The sequence below is a fragment of the Panulirus ornatus genome, chromosome 6, assembly GCF_036320965.1.
Source record: "Panulirus ornatus isolate Po-2019 chromosome 6, ASM3632096v1, whole genome shotgun sequence".
NCBI classification, from domain to species: domain Eukaryota; kingdom Metazoa; phylum Arthropoda; class Malacostraca; order Decapoda; family Palinuridae; genus Panulirus; species Panulirus ornatus.
In genome coordinates, this window is record NC_092229.1 from 20,565,354 (window position 1) to 20,587,972 (window position 22,619).

At 45.4% G+C, this 22,619-nt stretch overlaps 1 protein-coding gene across 24 annotated transcripts in view; it reads right to left on the minus strand.

Moving 5' to 3' along the window:
- by (focal adhesion protein tensin) overlaps nt 1-22,619 on the minus strand; it is a 1,595,780-nt gene that overhangs the window by 127,525 nt on the left and 1,445,636 nt on the right. The gene's annotated exons all lie outside the window — the stretch shown is intronic.

Below are 22,619 nucleotides of genomic sequence, written 5' to 3' on the forward strand. Positions count from 1 at the left end.
ACAGCAAAGAGAACCACCATCCCAGCCCATAGATTCTGGTGTAACAGTCCAACATGATGGAGCCTGAACAATGCCTGCTGACTATTGCCACACTGAACTGCCTGAGTGTTACAAGGAGTTGAAAAAGAAGAAAACGAAAAGGCGTTGGGTAAAACCATGGCTACAGAAAAATTGCAGATATCCACTGTGATCTCTGCTGCCACTCGTGAATGTTTGTTTTCGTTCGAGGGTCAGTTGACGGTGTGAACATGTTATCTTCCTTGATATATAACTTGAAATAATTTTTACATTCTAAATACACATTTGTACATATCTAAAAAGATCAATTCTTATAATGTAATAATAAAAATGGATATTATAACGGATATCCATAAGAATGATAATATAGTGTCTACACAATCACATTCCGTGTATGATCGGTGCCCAGAGAAAATCCGTTTCGCGAGCTGTCGCTTTCCTCCACGCATTTCTGTGGACGATTCGTAGAAAACCAAAGACATCTATGGGCCCACTGATTTTTATGAACAGTGTAAACACTCTGCCATAATGATGTACTCTTTTTCGCCCGCTGACGATGATATAATTTCGTCGGAAATGACTTCTTGCTCAAGGTGTAGGAAGAACGTGCCACCTGCCGAAGTTTCTCATGCATGATGCAGCGTTGGGTCAACCTGTGGAACACCACATTTCTCACATTAAAATCTTTTATGGCAACATTATAACTTTCCGCCACAGAAAAAAATACTGAAATATTTCAAATATAACTGTGCAACACAGAAGGCTGGGACCCTTGAACTGTGCACCCTTTCAAAGTACCAACTTCTCCCTCCCCCCGACCCACCACAATTAGGGGAGGCATTGGAGGGTGTGGGTGGGCGGGGCAGGACGGATCAGCTGATGCTGGGTTAGACTGCCCAGCCTCCAGGGATTCTTACCAACCGTCCTCTCTCTCTCTCTCTCTCTCTCTCTCTCTCTCTCTCTCTCTCTCCGTATAACCCGAAGCCTTGTAATCCCAGGACCCCTTTTATGAGGCAATTCATTCACGCGCGAGGTAAAGGAGCAGTGAGGACACAGACCGCACCAGTGGCAGCTGCCCTACTGGTTGGTTTTAGGTCCAACTTCCCATTAGCTGATTTGATTTAAGCCAGGAGGGACTTGTCCTGACCCGTGAGCCACAGGTGACCCTCCTACACTCAACAGCACAGCACAAAGTCGACATGTACTGTGAGTTTACTTGGTGTACAGTTATGTCCAACTGTGAGAAGTGTAGCCAACCGTAAGGGAGATCCTGATATAGTCTTCAGTTAAACATTACTCATTACAGAAATATTTGAGGCAAATATTTGGAGTTACGGGGTTGTCTGGCACCGACACCAGACCCCTGCCCCTGACACAGTCACTGGCAGGGGAAGGTGGGTCTTCGCAGTCTGTACCACACTAAACACATTCCATTTATGTACATATCTTTCACAGTCACAAACTGGTCTTTAGCTCTCCAATCTACGTCTCTGATTACAGCATAAGTTTGTCACTTAATTACTGTTCTGTGATCATTCAATTACTTGCCTTGTTGTCTCCAGATGAGGTAACAAGTCAGCAGTGTTTAAACTCAGTAACGTGCGAATGCATCAATAAACTACAATTCTCTTTGGAGGTTTAACTTGTTTACAGTAGCTGTAGTAGTTAGCTGCAGCTACGGCCACAGGTAACACCAGAGCCTGGAGGAGGGCAAGGCGACCACACACACACACACACTCACCAGCCGGACGTGCCACTGTGGTGTGGCCACCGATCCTGTCCTGGCCCCCTCTTGATGCCCCTCACCCTCATGACCTCTTCATCCATACTCATCCACTTCATCTCCATACTAACGCTGTTACATCAGCTCCACACTAACTCCGCATACACACTCACCTTCTTACTCTCCCTCTGTACTGACTATCTTACTCCACTTCCACACTCATCTTATTTCCCCTTCTTCATAACGTCTAAACCTGACCCTTCCCCCACGTCGCAATGGTGGTTCACTTTACCTCTTCAATAGGTATTACCTTGGTTTTTGCTCCCGAGATACTCGGTAAGCTGCTGCGTCACATCATTACTGTGTACCCTTTGGCAACTCAAGGGTGGGCCGTCTTAATAACCGTTTCTTTCCCTACCCCTGCGAAGCTTTGGAACTCTCTACCCTCCCATGGTTTTCCCCCAAAACTATAACCTGACACATTGTAACAGACAGATTTTTCACCTCCTCCAAAATTCGTAATTTCTTTCATCTGACCTCTTTTTTCCTTTCATTAACCTCTCCATATTTCAATTAAGGTCCGGCCTTGATGTGAAATTTCGTCCATGACTGAAGTTCCAACGTGGAAAAAAAAGGCGTTCTTTCATGTCTCGCCGAGCCCCTCACCTCTTGCAGACTCAGCCTCCCATGGATTGAATGCCTATCATGTCACTGCCCTGGGCCAGCACCTCCTGACCCCAGAGTATTCACCAACCTGACGGTGGGAGTCGGTACTAGCACCACTACTCCTAACAAGGAGGATACAAACCACAAAGAGGCTTTTAAATAATTATTACTAATCATCCTAACTAACTACAAGCTAAACCATGATACTTTATGAACAATGGTTGCAAAATGGCAAGTACGAAACAACAGCATTACGTTCTACCTCGATACCTCAAGCCACCACAATTGACAAAATTTCTAAGACTCACACACCACTAATCACCGGACGGATAAATTGCAACACTAAAAACCAAACGAGAGCATAAAAAAGTAATTACCCTGGCTGTATGACATCATGGAGGCGCCTTCAGTTGTTACGGCGGTATCCTGCTTAGGAGAACGTAGACAAAAGCGTAATTACTTGTGACGCCATGACGCACTTTCTGTACTGAACACAGACAACACATCCACCTTCTTGGGGGGATAACAGAGCAAGCCTAGCTTGTGCGTGACCATCAATGATGCCTTGTAACTTCACGGAACACTTGAGTATCGCCCGCAGTGGAGCAAGGGGGACTGAGAAGCAAACAGGAACGAGCGAAACGCTTGTTTTCGAGATGAAACACATCAGCATCAAGTTCCAGTACCAGATGGAACCTTACCCTGAGCACGAGCCAGGTGAAGTGCTAGGTTAAGCCTCGTAAAGGACATAACTCAGGCCAAGTCTAAAGTTACGGGTCTTACGTCATCCAGATCTCTACATACTGGGGAATCAATAGTGTAAAGCCTCACGAGTGTCTGCTTTTGACTTCCCAAGTTATGATCTACGATAAGTTGAAGGCTGAACGGTAACTTACAACGACGGACGGACGAGGCGATCATTGAATGCCTTGGTACACAACGACACAAGAAGAAAAATACAGTGCATGTGGTGCTACTGAGCTACCGAACACGTCTGAATGGTTTCCTTAACAGGCGTAATTTCCTTTTGCCAAATTTGCAGCTGTCGGGCCCTGATACCCCAATAATATGAGGGCCACTCGGAGAAAAAAAGTGTTACCAGTTCTTCTAGTGAAAAAGAAAAAAGTGTTTCTTAAAGGGAAACGGATGACGGGAATTTCGAAAACGTAGTAGATAAAGGTTCCACAATCTAGGAGGTGGAAAGAAGTAGACATGAGCTCAACGAATCCTCCAGTTGTCAACGTGTACACAAAAAAATAAGTTTTTGGAACGTAGTCGTCTGTCCGGTGCCCTGTGACCTTACCGAGCTGGTTGAGAGAGAGAGAGAGAGAGAGAGAGAGAGAGAGAGAGAGAGAGAGAGAGAGAGAGAGAGAGAGAGAGAGAGAGAGAATATATGCTAATAAATGAGGAAGGGCGAGGTAATAAAGCTAAGTGCTTCCGAATGAACCAAGTCCAATATGAAGGAAATAAAGATTTTTCCTGTAGAGTGAAATACTCCACATGAGGTGGACTAGTCTAGAGTAAGAACGTTTTACACCCGAACAGACATTCGCTTCTCTATTGTGGTAAGACATTTTTAATATGAATATCGGAGATTAATCTACTGCCAATCAGAAGTAAAATCTTCAAAGGAAATCATTTTAAGAGAAATTTCAGATGTAATGAGGGAAAACCGTAATTGTGGTACCAGCGAATTCGGCAGGATTAAGTCTTTGTCACTCTTGAGAAATGCTGCGGTCCAGGTCCGAATGAAGGGAACAGCTGAGGTAAGACCAGAGAGAGAGAGCAAGAGTGGGAAGCTGGTGATTGCAGGAAGACTGCAGCAGCTAGAGACGAGGCATCACCAGAGAACTGAATTCCACCCCTGGTCAGGACGGTCACTGACAAAGGAAATAAAAAGAAAAAAGGGACAGAAACAGAAGGACGTGAAACGCCAGTGGTAATGGGAAAGGACGGAAGGGTAGGCAGATCCATCAATAATTACGGCAATGAACCGATTGTGGCTGTGATATACCGGCTGTGGGAGTGAGGGGCACCACAGGGACACTGGTGAGGGAGGCAGGTCAGTGCAGACTGGACTGGCTGGGCACAAGTATGGGAGACCACCAAGACATGACACACCTCCAGTGCGCGCGCCCCTGGCCATCCTTCCAGCCTGTTTCTGTGTGTGGCCTCATTCGATTCCTCTCCCTTCGACGCAGAGTCACTGAGCTGCCGGTGGTGTAAGAGCGGGAGTCCCCACAGTAAGCGATGTCTTTCTGGTCTCATGACCACCGTCTGGTCTACAGGTACCCATACCAGCACGTGCTGCCCTTGGTGTTTATACAGACAAAACTGGTGATATTATCATCCCAGGTGGGACACCAACATTTCTTCAGTATTCAACAACAACAACACATCGTTGCACTGGTTTAATGTCACAATATTTTTTGCTCAGTAAATTGAAAATAACCTTCACGGGACGAATTCTAAAATAACGTTTTGCAGGGAATACTATTTACATTTTCGTTTCTCTCTCTCGAAAAGCGGAGTTTTTTACCGGGAAAAATGTCGAAAGTCTGTCCGGCAACACATGAACACGACAACGTTTAATATTAACAAGTAAAACAGTACATTAGCTATAGAAAAAAAATTCTCTAACTGGCACGTAAAATGTTCATAAATTTCTTTACTGTAATACAAATATGGTGAGGTCAACATTCTCTTGTCTGGGACAACAGAGAACAATGGGCAAACACTGAGCATATGTCACGGTGAACTCAAGTGCACTGAAGCACACATACATAAAGACAGTACCGACGATCCTCTACGGACAATGTGTCTCGTTAAAAATGATTCAGACAAGTCGGTGTGTATCCTGCGTGATGACGTTGTGGTGTGAGGTGGTACATTACACTCAACTCTTCCACAAAGCCTTCACCACATATCTATACAATTTCTTTAGCTCTGTTCCATTTAGAACCATACCTTCCTCTGTCCCACCCCTTCCTCTTTTTATATAACTGTTGCAGGTCGCTTGTTGGTTCTGGGCAGCCCAAGTGAGGGTGGGTTTGGGTTAAGCGTTGATTGGTTTGTGCCGATAACCCCGGTAAAATCTACTGCACACCCCATGCAGGTCGCATGGTGTCTGGGGTTGTCCTTAACCGAACTAAGCAGCATGGTATCTGTCGTCAGTACCTGAGCCAGGCCAGCGTGATGTCAGGTGTTGCCGATGAAACCCATACATCATTCCCTGGCGTTACAAAATTACCTGCATCTTTTTTCCACCCCGTCGACACCTGCCCCCTAGTGGCTGCTACCAAGTGCACACCAGGCTACACCCCAGATCCACAGAACACACCTGGCTACACCTCAGCCCTAGGTACACACCAGCCAACATGCCAGACACCGGACTACGAGATATAGATTAGCGTAGTACACCATGTCTTTACTCACATATACACACACACAGCCCAGCCAAAATCAAGTACCCATTTATCGACCAGTTCCCGAGGGAAGGATGAACACCTGGGTTAGCTGTGGGCCAACTGCCGCCCCAGATAGCAGAACGCATGAAGGTCCGTGCTGACCTATGGTCAGTAATGGTAACCAGTACACGGAGTCACGTGTGTGTGTTATATATATATATATATATATATATATATATATATATATATAACACTATGTCCAAGATTTAGATAAATACTGTAAATCCATGTTACTACGGCAGACACATCTTCAAACAATGCATATTTCGGCCTCTGTAGTTTAAGGCTAAACGGTCGAGCAAATTAGAGCCATTCATCATTCACCCTCCCACTGGGGGCTGCCTTGAGGTATCAACATCTGACCACTGACCTCTGACCCCGACTCCCATCGTGAAATGTTTCATGACCTCTACAGTAACCCTTGACCTTTACCTTATATTTCTCTCGAGTCATCACTGTAGCGCAGGGACAACGGTGGCCACAAGCAACACTGTCAGCAGAACAGCTGATAACGATGATACTGTGGCTGATAATGATGGTGAAGATGATACTGTGGCTGATAATGATGGTGAAGATGATACTGTGGCTGATAATGATGGTGAAGATGATACTGTGGCTGATAATGATGGTGAAGATGATACTGTGGCTGATAATGATGGTGAAGATGATACTGTGGCTGATAATGATGGTGAAGATGATACTGTGGCTGATAATGATGGTGAAGATGATACTGTGGCTGATAATGATGGTGAAGATGATACTGTGGCTGATAATGATGGTGAAGATGATACTGTGGCTGATAATGATGAAGATGATACTGTGGCTGATAATGATGGTGAAGATGATACTGTGGCTGATAATGATGGTGAAGATGATACTGTGGCTGATAATGATGGTGAAGATGATACTGTGGCTGATAATGATGGTGAAGATGATACGTGGCTGATGACTGTGGCTGATAATGATGGTGAAGATGATACTGTGGCTGATAATGATGGTGAAGATGATACTGTGGCTGATAATGAGTGAAGATGATACTGTGGCTGATAATGATGTGAAGATGATACTGTGGCTGATAAATGATGGTGAAGATGATACTGTGGCTGATAATGATGGTGAAGATGATACTGTGGCTGATAATGATGGTGAAGATGATACTGTTGGAAGGGGGAAGATGAATACTGTGGCTGATAATGATGGTGAAGATGATACTGTGACTGATAATGATGGTGAAGATGATACTGTGGCTAATAATGACATGAATGATGGCGACGAAGGTAACCACGACAATGAGATAGCACCCAAGTTGATGTGGAAACCTGTGTTAAAAATGACAGTGATGATGATGATGACAAACTGGCATGGTGATGGTGATGATGATGGTGATGGATGATGATGATGATCCAGGTGATGGTGATGATCCTGGGGATGGTAACGGCAGCAGTCAGTGTTATAATGTCAGATCATCCGAGGGCTCAGTTTTCACAGAGTGATGCCGACGACGATGGTAATATATACGGGGTCTGAGGACAAGGGAGAGAGGCCTTACATGTGTACACAGACCGAGGTTGGGGAGGGGCAGGCTCTGCTAACCTGGTACAACCTGGCTTGGCTCACTCCAGCTCAAACGACCAATACCCCATCAAACACGTACTATACAAGAACAACAAACTGTTAACCCCCCCTCCCCGCACACACACACCCACACCCCACCATCTCATAGCACTGGTAATACACACAAGGCAGGGAACCCTTCCCACAGCGATACACCCACACCAGCAAGCATCACCAGTCTGGGCATCTTACAGCAATACTACCGTGTTTGCTTATAACTGGAAACAATATTTATCATGGACAGCGTAACTGGCGGGTTCCCGTATAGCAAACAATTACTGGTGGGTTCCCGTATGGCAAACAATTACTCGCAGGTTCATCTAAGGAAAGGAATATCCAGTAGATTTATGTGCGGCACACAATTACCAGTAGGTTCAAGAGTCGAATCTACATATAGGTTCATGGATAGAAAGTAATCACTGGTAGGTTCATATACGGAAGGTAATCACTGACAGTTTCATGTAAGGAAAACAACTCTCTGGACAAGATGACATCACACTGTAATTATTCACCTCACACCAGCGTCAATATACATTACTCTAGGCCATGTCATACCATGTATTAACAGCTGTTAACATCACTATGCAGCAAGAATCCATCCGCAGGACAATATCAGTGAGAACATAACGTTAAGGACTTGATACGAGGCAATGGAATTAGCATCAGGGTAAACCATGTTATAGTACTCCACCTGTCTGTTCTTATACTACAGCTTCCTCGAGACCAAGCAAGCTTCACGTGCCGCTGCTCAAAATGATGTCGAAAGCAAAACCTATATATTCAGCCAGGGAGACCTCTTCTACCAGCGCCACGCCTGATGACCAAGACGCTACGGGGGTTGATCAGGGGACACGTGAATCACCACTACATGAGGCACCACAGATATCTGTCTCCACGCTCACTCTACCTCCACGAGACCTGCGCTGACCATCCCCCAGCCATGAGCCAAGCATAGTGCATGACGTAACCTCGTCCATTTCCCCTGATACATGAAAATGATCACATAAAAATCCTTTTCTCAACACCTTGACCACGACGGTACAATCGCTCCCCAGCCAGGCAACCCCACAAGATAAATAAACCAACAACAGGCAGGTATGTATACAGGTAACTGAAATATGACCATAGATAACCCCCTAAGTACGAGGTTACGTACACACATGGGTTATGGTGACGTGGCCTTTGACTTGACCTTTTCAGTTACCGTAAGCAGGGCTTAAATGTCGTTCATATCGTGATCTGTACTGAACCTGACCTTTGGTTACCGACGTGCTCTTTGTTTACAGAACTGCAGGCCAGGGGGTGCCGAGGCTGGCTGCTGGCTGGCGTGCGAGGCGGCCGACTCTCCTTGCTCATGAGCCTTCCCGTCAGCAGACGCAACCCACACTACACCACATTACACACGGTATACCACACGCTCTCAGCCCTCCTCCCTCCCCTCCTCCAAGCTCGACTATTTACATCACTCCCCTCCACAAATAAATGTACGACTGTCTGGTTCACATGGTGACCAATGGCTACATCACCAGGAGTTCCCAAGCCAACGGTGTCACACACAAAAATAAACACAGTGAGTGAACCCTCCGCCATGACGCAATACTTATTCCAGCCCGGCGGGATTAGCACGAAGACAATCTTCGGGGGAAAAAACGAAGACTTGAGAACGTTCGCTGGTGGTAATTATTTCCTGTGCTTCTCATCAACGTAATTTACGAAAGGACGGGGAAAAAAAATGCCGGGAAACGTTGAACTTCCGGTCGTTAATAACGCCGGATCATTATGATCTTTATTATAATTTCATGCAAATCTCGGGTTTTAAATAGAAAATCATCAAAAACGGCCAACACGATTCCGACGATTAAGCAGCAAAAACACAATGTACAACGGACGCAAAGGTCGATATATTACAGGCGGTCTTGAACGATGTCCTACACATCAGTTGAAACGACTGGGTGTGTCGGTGGAGCCGTGCACACTCCCGCGCCGCCCACCGTGTCCACATCTGGCAAAATTCAACAAGAATAACCATTTATTATTGGTCGGAAACTGCCACTCTCGGCGGCTATATAATGCTGGATACTATGAACAGTTACCACTGGCGAGGCTGTTCCACTGAGAGCTGTCTCATCAAAGAATTTCTCACTACAAAGGAGTCTGTACTTCCCAGCTTCTGGAAGTACTGCAGTCTTAGGATGGAGGAGACTTTAGATGGGTCCTGGGTAAACACAAGGAATCTCTCATAGAAAATGGTCGTTCAGTACTCTCTCTCTCTCTCTCTCTCTCTCTCTCTCTCTCTATATATATATATATATATATATATATAAATCATACATATTCACCATTTTCCGCGTTAGCGAGGTAACGTTACGAACAGAGGAGTGAGCCTTAGGGGGAATATTCTCACTCAGTCCCCTCCTCTGTTCTCTTTGGAAAAGTAAAAAAAAAAAACGGGAGGGGAGGATTTCCAGCCCCCCGCTCCCTCCCCTTTTAGTCGCCTTCTACGACACAGGGAATACGTGAGAAGTATTCTTTCTCCCCTATCCCCTGGGATAATATATATATATATATATATATATATATATATATATATATATATATATATATATATATATATATATATAATCACCTCAAAACATCTGAAGTGCCTTGGTGTTGCCCAGGATCCTTTCCCAGGGGTTCCTACGGATCCAAGGCTGCGTCACACTCAGTAGTGGAGACAGGAAGGACACTTTTGAAGCCGCATGTTCTCTATCGAGACTGTTCCGTCAAAACTGACATTGATAAGAGTCTCGTGTTAGGTGAAAAATTCTTTCGAGAGATGTAGGGATAGAGCAACCACAGGACAACACGTGAAATTAGGCAAGAAATCTAATGAGAGGATACTGAAAAAAGTACTTTCGTAGTATAAACGTGGTGGATGAATGGAATGAAGTGAATGAAGACATGGTTAATGCCGACAGCATACAAAAGTTTAAGAAGTGGATTGACAGTTGAGAAAGTCCAACGGATGGGGCCCCACGAGTGTAAAGTAAAACCCCCTCTCCATACGGTAGAGCGGTTTTGCATGCACACTTACATACATATATATATATATATATATATATATATATATATATATATATATATATATATATATATCATACAAACCTCCAACAGCCGGGAACGAACCCAGGACCTCTGTGCAACAGGCGGGAGCACTACCGCTAGGCTATGATCGCCCCTTAGGGAAATGACTGTTCGAATCATAGGTACTCGAATACCCTTCGTTTCACGTTGGCTGATGGAGGTTTGTATGTTCTATGAAGATGCGCGTTCATATGCTCTGTTCGTGTGTGTGTGTGTGTGTGTGTGTGTGTATATATATATATATATATATATATATATATATATATATATATATATATATATATATATATATATTATAACAATCATTCATACACTTGTGTTAGTGTGTGTGTGTGTGTGTGTGTGTGTGTGTGTGTGTGTGTGTGTGTGTTTATTTACACAAACACAAATAATCTATGCCAGTGGTATAATGCAAGGCCTCCGTCTCCCACAAGACAAAGAGTACAACAACCGACAACATCATGTACGAACACTGCACATGCACAACAGAAAACGGGATAAAAAAACGTGGCTCCAACAAAGGAAAAATCTCATGAGATAAGCTATTCTTCTTCCACCGTCACCTCAAATACAGGGAAAAGAATACGTTGCCGTCGATGTCGAGGAGACGATACACATATTGCTACCATGGTCTACATACATGAATATCAAAGAACAATGATGGAAAAAAAGAAAGTGTGAGGTAAGCGATATATCCTGCCAGCTGCGGGAAAGTAAACAAACGCACCCACGAACACACACACACACACACACACACACACACACACACACACGTAAAAAATGTAAACAAAACATATTGCACATTCAGAAGGCATGTCCATCACACCACACCGGCGGCGGTAAGTTACGTGATGCTCGGCAATATAATCGGAATGACATAAAAAAAAAAAAGACTCAAGCGAAGTACAATGAACAGAGAAGCTGTTGTAAGGGTCTGACGGTGAAGACGAACAAGGTAAAAGGTCGTAGGCCACTGGTATACACGAAGGGCAAGTGATCAACGGCCGAGGTAAAAACAAGGAGCAGTTGTAACCCACAATACGAACACTCACACCCATGATCAGTGACCACAAGATCAACGACCACGAAAATGTATCAACTTTTCTCGCGGGATAAAAAGAAAATAAAAGACGAGTCGTTCACCCTTTGAGCATGACGGTACGACCCCTGGGTACAACAGGCGTCGTAACCAAAGTCGTACCGTCGTGCACCAGGACTGTAATAACGAGAGGCGTTGCTGGATAAGCCAACGTTACAGATACGAACGATATCGAATTGGAGAAGATAGCGGATATATGTAACCATATATGGCCACGACGTTCATACATGATCTAGTGAGTTACAGAATGGACATGATACTGACTTACAACGTAACAGGGCAAGACAGTAACGTAAAATAAGGAAGAACGTTCACGTTAAGCATAAAACATATGCCGAGGATAACCCAAGCAATTACCCTACACTGTTTCATCAAACCAAGCTGCCCAAGAAGGAACAAATAACTAGATCGAAAAATCCAGAGTATAATGTACTCACAATGTTGAAGAACACAATGCTAAGGTTCAACGTGCACTTTACCTAACGAAGACACCCATCACCGGTGTTAGTATAGGAGATCCTGGAAACCCTGGAAAGCAATGATACCAAGAAACTGGATAAAAGGAAGCTCATTAAAGCACTGGAGACGTACAAGACTTACTGACAATATCATATCTCGATATATCTACCCAGGGGAAAATGCTGACACCCTGGACAGAGTCTGTTAGAGATGTTCAAGACCTCATCTGAAGGTGTGTGTCTGTAGAGAAAGAGGGAGAGGAAGAGAACAAACAAGACCTGTCTTTAAGAATGATGAAAGGGAGGCAGCCATGGACAACAGGGCACTATCTTGTACATTCGTGGTCTGGAGAATCTGTATAAGTGCGAGTCAGTCCAGATTCTCAGAAAAACCAAAGGGTCAGGTGAGCCTGCATTACTCATCTCGCCGCAGGATGTCAGCTGGGGACGAATTGAGGAAACCTGAGGGAAGAGCATCCATCAATCTTCTGTAAAGTTTGGGCTCAATTTCCTCTGAAGGAGCATCCATCAATTCTGTGGCAATTTGGTTTCATCAGCTCAGCGGTGTCCATCAAGATCTTGGAAACTTAGGTCAATCCAGACACCATTATCCCTTGTGGCAGCCGCCAAAAAAGGCGCTGGATCGGCATGGGATGAGGACACTTGGTAAAGAAGGATACGAAGATTATTTCTGAAAAGTTTCCATTCAACTGACCAAATGGTTTGAGAGATTATTTACATGTGAAACGCTTACAGAAACACGACGACATCGACAACAGTTTGCCAAGTAAGCTAAAAAGGTTATGAACACCATATATCCAGGGCTGATACCACAAGACATGCCACACCACAGGGCGGAAAGACGGGCAAGGTGAAAACGTTTTTCACACATATAAAAGGCATCTGATGCTTGTACCTCTCAATGCATTTAGAGGAATTAAGAGTTCCAGGATATTATTGGGAGGGCTTATATATATATATATATATATATATATATATATATATATATATATATATATATATATATATATATATATATATACGATTTGTGTACAGTTCACAGCTAATTATGCAGCAAGGGTTGTTTCCTCACAAACTCAAAACACAACTGCTACGGAAATTTCAAGGAGGTAAGTTCTTACGACAATCAAAGCGATAAGAATAAAAAATCCTCACAATGCATGATGAAACTAGAGAGCTTAACACAAGCCTGACCAAAAGTCATAAAGGACGAAAGAACGTATATCTTTAGTGAATGAGCAGCAGGGATGTGGAATTACCTGGAGGAAGATGTTTTAAACGATGATAACACCAGGAAATCCAAAAATTATACGACAGAAATAGAAGAACATACAGGCCTCCGTAAACGTACAGCTCCATTATGCAAAAACAGATGTTCACACAGAGAGGGAATCCGCGCTGGGGTACACACCCAACTCTGTGACAAATGTGGTCAGTAAAACACTGGGAAAGACAATCATAAAGCAAATGGATGACTGGTGGCAAAGGAGAAACAACAAGAATTCTGGAAATAGTTATGCGTATAAAATCCTCTTAGATTTCAATGAAAGAATGCGATCCATTCTAGACAATAGTGAAAGATGGGTGGATTGTGTGTTCATGGACTCCAAGAAAGCATTCAATACAGTACCTCATACGAGACTTTGGGAAAGGGGGGGGGGGATAATGGGGTAGACTCGTTTGACGGACAGAACATTAACTAGGGGAAGGTAGCAAAGGAAACACGTCTGAGGATCCTCCTCGAAATGGGTAAAGAGTCATCAGTGGCGTGGGAGGTGGAGCGGGCCTGAACCACTGATCTTGATCTATGTAAAGTACTGGCCAGAAGGACTGGACTTGTATCTGAATATGTATGCAGACGATGCAAAGGTCATGGGAAAAGATAACTATGAGAACTGTATCTATTAAAAAAGGGAACCCACGTAAACTCCAAAGTTGGCCTGATACATGGCTCATGAAATTCAGCCAAAGTAAGTGCGAAGTAATAAGGTTGGGACGCAGTGAAATGCCTCGATACGGACATCATCCAACAGCTGCAGGAATCAGTGTGAAAGATGGACTGGAGCGTCGACGTTATGTACCTAACCTGTCGCACAGACCCACTCCAGGATTACTGTAAAGGGGACAAACTGGCACCCGGCAAGTATGAGAATAACATTTGAATACATGGATGAGACAAAGTCAGCAAACTTCACGTAGTGTATATTACATCAAAGACAGAATGCTTTCCATATCTGGTTACTGCACTTAAAGCAGAAAAAAATAATAAGAGAAGGTCCTGGGAGGATAGCAAAGGTGGTATAAGAATCAAGATAGCTGAGTTACAGTCAGAAATTGGAAGCCACAAATTTGCAGGTTCCCTCTTCTCTTCCACTGAACCTATGCCTTCTCCTCTATCTTCCTCGCACTGGGTCATCAGCAAACTTACCCAGCTTCAAGTGAACAAGGTATGTTTAGTTCAGATGGCTTACCCCTCTAATCTTAATAAGAGTGAGCCTCTGAGCCAGCTCCAATCTTTGCTTGCCCATTTCGTCTCTTGTCTCAAAACCCAAATTTTCCTCCTTGGAAGCATGCCTTGGTGCACCTCATCCTTAAGGAAACATTTCTAACTCTTCCAGCCATAGCCCCATTGCTCTAGTTGCCACGATCTCCGAGGTGTTCGAGATTCTCCAACCTGTTCATATCTAAAATATTTAGAATACCATTCCCTTCTTTCTGATAACCAATATATTTTCGTTGTGCAACGACTACTAGTGATCTCCTTACGGATTTTGGTAAATTTTTCGTGGTGGCCCTCGATTTCTCAATGTATATGACCGGGTGTACCGTAAGTCTGCATTCTAAACTTCCCTCCTCCTCTGCTCCTTAATGCACAGGTTCCTCTCTTGTCAGTCACCGCAGTTGTTGACATAGCGACTCACCCCGCTTCTTCTGTCATCAGTGGTATCCCTCAGGGTTCAGTCCTATCGCCTGCTCTGTTTCTTTCCTCTCCATAAATGATAATCTCTCTAGATTCTAGTACATCAAATCATATTCACTCTTTTGCTGTTGATCCCATTCCACATTCCTTCAACTCCCTTTTCCATCCCTCTATATTCGATCACTTGTTCTCTTTCTCGTAATGAATAAATTTTCACTCTTAAATAGGAAAGGAAAAACCTGGTAAAAATGCAACGCCGATATCTTTTTCTAAATTCATTTATTTACCTCTGCTCAATGTCAAAACACCACATATCATCCCTGCAGTAACATCATGTGAAGCATAAACCATATCCTTCACTCTACCCTGGAAACACCACGTAATCAATATTACAAAATCTGCTTCCCAGAAGCTGGAGACGCTGTATAGATGCCGTAATCATATCTCATGTACCGGCTACTACCTATCTACAGGGTCTCACTCGCCCCGGCATTGAGTACTGCTCACATGTTCTAGGAGGCTCTTCTTCCGCCTCTTTATTACCCAGGGTGGAGTCAAAAACCTCCCGTCTCATTATGTCACCAGCCATCTGATCTCTCCCTACCATCTCCCCCTCTGCCATGATGATGCTGTCCTTTCCCTATGTACCGGGGAATATTCTGGCCACTGTTCTGTCTGCCTGTGTCCCTGCCACTGAGGCTAGGGACAGTGACTTGCGTCTTGATGATGCTTCCCATAGTTGCTGTGTGAGACCTGTCACCTGAGGACTGACAATTATATGTCCCTCTTCCCTAGAACAGCGAAACTGCGGAACTCTCTACCTTCTTCCCCGCCATACCTTCAGAAGTCAGGTCTACAAACACCTGAGGAGATCCTTGATTTTTTCCCCTTTCCTTACCCTGTAATCTCCCACCCCCCCCGCGACGGTCATGACTGGGACATGCTCTGCCAAAGTCATGTTCCACTATAATTATGCATATCATTATTATACTAAATCGCTGTTTCCCGCGTCAGCGAGGTAGCGCCAGGAAACAGACGAAGAATGGCCCATCCACTCATATACACATAAACGCCCATAAACGCACAAATACATACATATACATACACACACATATACATATATACACATGTACAAATTCATACTTGCTTGCCTTCATCCATCCCTGTCGCTACCCTACCCAACAGGAAGCAGCATCGTTCAAAGTTGTGGGATAGATAAGAAAGTTCATGAGAAAGAGGCTCAAGAGTGCATTACTCCCTCCCCTCACCACACACACACACACACACACACACACACACACACACACACACACACAGTCAACAAGAAGAATCATAATGAGAGTTACAGTTGTGTCTCGTGTTACAACCTAACGTTATCAAAACATCATCAAAGCTGAACTTGTACCCTGAGTTCCACTGGGAGTGAGTGCACTGATTGTTTGCCCCAAGACACAGACATCTAAATGATAACTTTAAGTATCATTAAACTATCTCTCCTTTGAAGATATAAACATGTATAGCAACACCTTTAAAAAAAATGAACAGAAAACTATTGTATCTCAAGAGACTGACTCGCTATGAACAAACTACTAAAGGATTATTGCTCTTGGAGGGTTATTATGGCTCACTACGTCGTTAAGTCTTTCATTATGATCGTTCTTATCAACGTTATGATAACCAGTAAAGCCCCAGCAACACCTGTTCCTACTTGGCCCTGCCAGAGGTTGGTATGTTCCTGATGTGGTAACCTACCATCACTATTCCTTTCACCAGCACCAGCTGTGTAGAACACCTTCATCACCAGCACCAGCTGTGCAGAACACCTTCATCACCAGCACCAGCTGTGCAGAACACCCTCATCACCAGCACCAGCTGTGCAGAACACCCTCATCACCAGCACCAGCTGTGTAGAACACCCTCATCACCAAGTCAACGTCATCGTTGCCATTACTACTAGATCTGACGTGAACACCTCACATTTACCTCAGCCTCACCATCACATCTGACTGGTACGCATCACCATCACATCTAACTGGTACTCCTCACCATTACCTCGCCATCACCATCACATCTGACTGGTACTCCTCACCATTACCTCAGCCTCACCATCACCACCACATGTGCACAGTACCACAATAACAAGGATCAGAGAGGCTGGGGTCTTGATCATCACCAGCTGAGAGTGGCATCCCCTCCACCTGCCATGAAGGACACCTTCCTTACTATGTGTGCCACTCCCAACCATTACCTGTGTATGCCACTACCCACCACCAGCTGTGTGCAACTTCCCACCACCAGCTGAGTGTGCTTCTCCCCACCACCAGCTGTGTGTGCTTCTCCCCACCATCAGCTGTGTGTGCTTCTCCCCACCACCAGCTGTGTGTACTTCTCCCCACCACCAGCTGTGTGTACCACTCCACACCACCAGCTGCGTGAGGGTGCCACACTGATGGGTGTACCATTCATCACCTCCGGCCAGGTAAGTCTGGTACCGTCAGCCGTGTGTGCCACTCGCCACCAGGAACTGTGAATGGCAACCCCACAATCACTCGATGCATGAGATGCACACTGACTTCCGTCCCAGCAGTGGACGACGACACACTCATGCCACCCAACCTTCCGCCAATAAACTTACAATGGACGTCCCAACACAGTGAAAGTGGGCGGCCTCGCCCCGAGGGAGTCACCAGCCTCCTTCCCTGGGGGATGGGGCCCACCCGTGCCAGTCCTTCATCACGTGTTCCTCCTGAATGTAATTAGCATCACTGTGGTGTAAGAGTAACCACTATACACAGTCCTCCACTATCCCGCCGGTGTAAGAACATCTCCATGACCACAATGAAGCAATCCTGTGTTTACTATGCGAGACGGATGCCGTCCTATCTGTCTCTAGTAGACTCTGGTTCTCCTACAACATATCTTCCACTGCTCTTTGTGTCAATGGGAACTGTGGCAACGACCACGCGGACAACAAACCTATCTTATCCATATGGAATTCAAGTCCATTATCATATGGTTCTTAACTACTGTAGTAACTCAATTCTACCTCCTATCTTTTTCCCATCCGTGTTGGATGTAGACGTACGCTTCCTACTTATGATACAAACAAATGCACATTCCCTAAATAAGAGAGTCTTAAGTGTTGTAGCTCAAGATAAAGTCAGGGTTGCTGTCGTAAATGGAATACAGGAAAACAAATGAAGTTAAGGAGCCTCATGGCCATCAGAACCAGTGCCAACACTTGCCAAGCTGGTGCAGGAGGTCAATGTGACCTTCCCGGCAGTGCTGCGTCCCAGTCATGACCTCAACCCGGGTCAAAGGTTCCCGTTTTCTCTTTCTTTTCCTGGTGTCACACTTGGACGCTGGCCCCACTTCCCCTACCCAGTACCATGACTCACGATCCTTACAACAGGGAGTTTGTCCACACGCATGCTATCTTGGGGGAGTACATTCTGTCATCCATGGATTCACAAGAGGTCAGTAAAGAAAGGAAGAATAGCTCCAGCATTTAAACTGGAGTATAACCACAGCCACACGAGGGTACTCTATACAAACCTGCCACATGGTAACCTAATCTGCGCCCTGCTGGTTGAACGAGGCCATGCCAGTTTCTCTAAACTTCCTAATAATAACATCAAACAATATAACACAGCCTACATGCAGGTGTAATAATCGTCAAGAACTTCACATGGGAAGAATTCGCAGCCAACTATCTACTGCGTGTGTTCAGTAAACAGATAAGTAAACATATATGTATGTGTGTGTGTGTGTGTGTGTGTGTGTGTGTGTGTGTGTGTGTGTGTGTGTGAAAAGGTACTGTCAACATATCTAGCGCGCGTCGCACATGGCGACTACGATGGGCATAAGCACTGGGCTGGAGATCCTCCCCTCCTGTGTTACTTTAAGAAAACAAGATACTGAGGAAAGAGCCAAGACATGACTTTTCTATTTACTTCCTCCAACACTCATTCATCAGTTTCTGACACTGCCTCGCTCATATGGGGAAAAACGAAAGCAAGAAAAAATTCTATAAACATATATACATAAATATACGAGAGAGTGAGTGAGTGAGTGAGTGAGTTAGGTGTGTGTGTGTGTGTGTGTGTGTGTGTGTGTGTGTGTGTGTGTGTGTGTGTGTGTGTGTGTGTGTTGAGGGTGGAAGGGGGTATGTGGCATGTGAGCAATACGTGTTCGGCTTCACTGTGGATGTTGCATCATGGGTATGAAGGGCCCAGGGATGAGCTGAATCGGTGTTTGTGGAAGTAAAGGGATGGGGGATGTCCAGAGCGCAGACGAGAAAGTGTAACACGTGCTTTTCTGAGGATCGTGGTTTCTGATGGATGTATATCGGGTGGGGTGGTGTTTACGACCGAGTTGGAGGGGGGAGGGGATATTTCTTGAAGAGTTTGTAGGATCATTTCTGTGTGTATGTGTTCTGTCAGAGTTACGTTTCCTGGGAGAGAAGATTTGTAAGTCAAGACTGCTGAAGTGTGAGCTTTTTATCTCTGCTTGGGTGTTGGTGGTTAGTTACGGAGTGGTTGGAGTGAGAGTGCTGTTGCAAAGAACTGAATGCCGAGCATGCTGAGGTGGGACTGCGTTAGGAAGATCTTTATTTCACTGTAAGGTGTTAGGTACTTATGGCCGCAAAGTAATCAGTGATTGCTCTAAGTGCTCTACTTTATGACTTTCAGCTTTATCATATTTGCTTTAGAGAAGGAAGAAAAGCAAGCAGGTGGGGCATAGTTCAAGTGAAGCGAATCATTTTTTTCTTTAAGGACACATTTAGGGACTAATTTTCTTGTACAAATCTGGTGCCAGTTAGCGTTCTGAGGGCAACTTTTGCACTGATATTACTGGTGTGGGGAGTGAATGTCAAGTGTGTCGTACGCAATGCCAACACTTCCTCATATGACGTATGACACCTGCCATACCCATGGCCAGAACTCTTCCATCTCTCTACTCACTATCAAACTCCTCCTCCCCACGAAACACGTCGCATGAGCACGACGTCTCTCTCATGACATTTACTGGCAATGAAAATTTCCTGACAAATAATCAAGTTTATTTCTATAACATTAAGGGTGTACACGCTGCACTATACCGCTGTATCTTTTCTACTTCCCTCCACAAATATTGTGCTTACCTCATCACTCAACAGGGCTATCTAACCTAGAATATTCTTCTCAAGCGTCCCACTCTAGGCCAGTAACAAGATACATTCGTGCGGGAGGGATGCAACCACTGGAGCAGCAGCAGCAGTCTGCGAATGGTGATCCATGAAGGTGAGCAATCTACCAAATGTGATAATTAAGGTCTGCTCTCTACCGTCAGATACCGGTTTACTGCCTCGTGCTATGAACGTGCCTGACATCTGTTGTGGTTGAAATACATCACCACGCTGGCGAGCGTCCTTCTATCGATATCATATTTCCGTGAGGACATTGAACGAAACATAAACCATTGCTCGGTAAACTCTGACCACACGTCAAAACCAGACAGAACTGCTGTGAGAGCAGTCGGTGCGTCTACCCATCGGGAGGTCAAGATCCTTGCTGACCTCTATCCTTCGAGAGGTCGAGACCCTTACTGACCTCTACCCTTCGAGAGGTCGAGACCCTTACTGACCTATATCCTTCGAGAGGTCGAGACCCTTACTGACCTATACCCTCCTTTATACTGTATAGAAGGTTGCTTCTCCTACTTTAAGCAACCCGGTCATGTCATACGAGACAGAGAGGGTAGCAGACTTGTAATCAAAGAGGCCTCCAGGTGCAGCAAACAAAGACGGCCGCTTCTAATAGAAATCTGACCTCGGAAAAGACCTAACCCAACTTCCGGGATGCTCCTGTACCGCCGGTGTGTGCACACACGCGCGTGTTTACACGCACGTGTGTGTTTGTGTTCATATGTGTGTACGCCCAAGCGAACACGACTATATATATATAATGCAGAGGGGTGTACTGTTCTTTGTCCTGCAGGCAGCAGGTGGGCCGTCGCGCTGATGCAGCCGTGTCAACCTGCGCTGTCACCTCCAACATCTGTTCACAGGAGCGGCTCTCAATAGTGTTCGTTACGAGACCATTGTCAAACACTGCGGCTCTCGACAGCCTCTCCCAGGCCCCTTGGGAGGCGTGCAGGATAGGGCTGGGCTGGGGAGTGAGGGAGGCAAAGTATCGGTGAAGTGGGAGGGGAGAAGAGATAGTGAGACAGGAAGCCGTGGGATTAAAGTGAGTGACAGAGAGAGGAGGGTAACATATGGGAGTGAAAGAAAGCTGGAGAGACAAACTCAAGTGTATGGGAGGTAAGGTGGGGTGAGGCAGGAAGCCAGGGGTGAGGTTGGCGGGGGTTGGGTACCTCTGCTTCCCCCACCCGACAACACCATAAAAAGGTGGGAGACAAGAGCAACACGTGCGAGAGGGAGCGACCCGGGGACACTGTTCCTGGGCACATCGCCCAGGTCCCCACACCTACTCCCCAAGAGACGCTCCCCTCTCCCCAGACATCGTCCTCGCGCTCTCCGGGGCAAACACCCAACTGCCCCACTCCTTACACCTCCCACTTACTCCCGCACCCTAACCACAGACAACCTTGCCTCATCTTTTAACTCTTACACCTTCCACCTTTCATTATAAAATGTACCTCCGTCTTACTCATTTCAAGTTAGTTTTCGTTATTCATATATATATATATATATATATATATATATATATATATATACTTCTCTTTTTTTTCATACCGTAGTCACCCTTCTTCTTCCAACCACAATCTCAAATGCCCTGTGGTCCACGGGTTAAACCCAATGCCTCCCTGGGAACTCTCTTCCTTTTAACCTCATCTTGCCTCAACTTGTGTCCGCTGGGGACCCCCACCTCCAGCTGTTCTTCAATTTCCGTTATTTTTCTTCCGCTGGCCGCCTGGGGCCCCCTGGAGGGTAGGTTCTCCGGTGCGGTTGAGGTGTGAAGAGCACAAGCGTTCACCAGGGACCACCTCCCCGGGGGTCACATGAGCCCCTCTCGCCCCCCGTATCCTGTTCCACCCTTTCCCTCTTCTTCCAGCTTCCTCTTCCCTTGGTTGGTAAATGCCATGCCTCTCCTCGTGGACTATATTCCGTGGTCGTTTTCCACTTCTAATTTTCCGTTTTGGTATCCTGCCACACTCTTAAAAATACCTCGAAACGACATGGCCTGGTATTCAAGTCTCAAGATTTAAATTATCATCGGAATAAATGGAGCATCGTGAAGGCCAGCGTACGGCATCATCACTATCGCCAGCCTGGTCTGCATTCACCGATGCCTCGACAGTGTCAACCCTAGGAGACCAACGGCTGTACACACAAATATCCTGCGACAACAGAACTCGATCGTGAGGTGGTTTTGACACCCTCCATTACCCAGCTTCCTCCACCACACCCACTTCCTTCACTGGAGGTACGTGTCTCTGTCACACTTCCTCTATCCGATACACTTCCTGCCTGCAATGACCCGCGTACCTGCACCACACCAATCAG